General features: G+C 61.9%; 2 protein-coding genes across 2 annotated transcripts in view; one reads left to right on the top strand and one right to left on the bottom strand.

The window, feature by feature from the left end:
- The window catches only part of CCNK (cyclin K), a 27,030-nt gene extending 25,504 nt beyond the window's left edge, over window positions 1-1,526 (bottom strand). The window contains exons 1-2 of the mRNA XM_021707242.1: window positions 1,364-1,526; window positions 1,052-1,193 (exon numbers count right to left, since the gene is read on the bottom strand). The gene's annotated coding sequence lies outside the window, so the exon portion shown is untranslated. The remainder of the gene's footprint in view (window positions 1-1,051; window positions 1,194-1,363) is intronic.
- SETD3 (SET domain containing 3) overlaps window positions 1,166-1,553 on the top strand; it is an 81,673-nt gene continuing 81,285 nt past the window's right edge. Inside the window, exon 1 of the mRNA XM_021707246.1 lies at window positions 1,166-1,267. The gene's annotated coding sequence lies outside the window, so the exon portion shown is untranslated. The remainder of the gene's footprint in view (window positions 1,268-1,553) is intronic.

Genomic DNA, 1,553 nt, shown 5'->3' with positions numbered 1-1,553 from the left:
GGGGGGGGGGGCCAACTTAGACACCCATGGTAGTCACTGAAGAAAATAATCTCGGATAACTGCGACGTTGGCAGTCAAGATTTTTAACAGGTCAGCATCCTAAGGACACTAACAATTTTAATCAAAGTGACTATCAACCATCCATTCTTTCACCCAGCGATCTAGAAGGCGTTCTAGGTGCTGGAGATTGAAAGCTCCACGCTTTATTTTTCAAACAACATCATTCACACAGGTCTTTAACGCACCTACGACTGCAAGACACTAGGCGAGATAGCCCTCAAGAGCGGTTTCGGTCAAGATGCACAAACGTTCCCGAGTCGGCCTCAAAAACATACACGATCACCCTAAAGCAAGGCTCTTAGAAGTCGTTCCCGACCCCGCATGACGTAGCGAAAGCTCTGCTTAACTGGCCATCCAAATCCAGGGAGCACGACCGAGCAGGTTTTGTGCCGGCCACAGTTTTCCGAAGAACAGCTGCTCTCATAACAAACCCAATCAACTTCCCCGGCGAGGGCCGCCAAGGACGATGGCACGGCCTTCCGGAACGAGCCTGGTAGCGGAAGTACCTTGTCCTCATTCCTGACTCCACCCGTGCTACGCGGCTCTTCAAACTCCGAAGCCGGTGTACCCCACATGGGGGACAATCGCCAGAGTCTCAGGCCTAACCAAGGCTGGGGCCCACACGCCGCGATTCACCAGGAAGACGCGAGTGGTCTGCGGCCGCGAGGGTGTGCGCGCGTGACACCCCTGCTCCTTCCCGCACCGGCTAGAAAGTCCCCGAACACTAACTGTCCCCCACTGCGAAGGCCGCTACCAGTTCTAGGGTCCGCCGGGCGTCCTTCGCCCGCCTCGGCGCCTCCCAACCTCCCCGAAGCCACCCGGCAGCCCCGCGTCGCCCGCGGACTTCAATGTGCGTTGGGGGTTGGCGGAAGGAGGCCGAATCCTGAGGAAGGGACTCCGTCAGCGGACGGTGGCAGTTGGCCATAACCTACTTCGACCTCCAGGTACGCGGCAGGTGGGCGGCGCCGCCCGAAGTCGGTGGGTCACTCACCCCTCGTCTCAGGCAAGCCCCTTAGCAACGTCTCTTCTTGTCGACCGCGGCCATCTTGGATGTGGAATGTCGGGGAACTACGTCATCACGCCGCGTCCGTGACAAACCCCGAGCGACTGGAGGGGCGGGGAGAGCAGGGTGCCTGTCAACCAATCAGAAGAAAGTAGAGCTCGCAAAAGAAACGGGCCGCCTGTCTCCTCCCCGCGCGTCCCGCGGGTCAGTGGCTGCTGCGTGCGAGGGGCGGGCCTGCCAAAGGGTCCCTCCCTTTGGTCCCGCCCCCCGGGGCGAAAGAGCCGTCTGGAGCAACCGAACCTGCTAACGGAACTTGGGCTCCGGGCGGGGCCCGGGGCGCCCTTCGCCCAATCAGAGCCTGGGCGTGGGCGAAACCAGCCAATCGCGGCCACGGGGCTGGCGGAGGCGGAGCCGGCCGCTCTCGCCCCCGGGAGCCGCCAGCCCACTGGCTGGGGAGGACCCCGAACGGAAGGGCGGCTGGGCGGCGGGG

The sequence above is a fragment of the Carlito syrichta genome, unplaced genomic scaffold (genome assembly GCF_000164805.1).
Source record: "Carlito syrichta isolate Samal-C Ts95f unplaced genomic scaffold, Tarsius_syrichta-2.0.1 Scaffold316469, whole genome shotgun sequence".
NCBI classification, from domain to species: Eukaryota; Metazoa; Chordata; class Mammalia; order Primates; family Tarsiidae; genus Carlito; species Carlito syrichta.
This window is presented reverse-complemented; position numbering and strand designations above follow the sequence as displayed.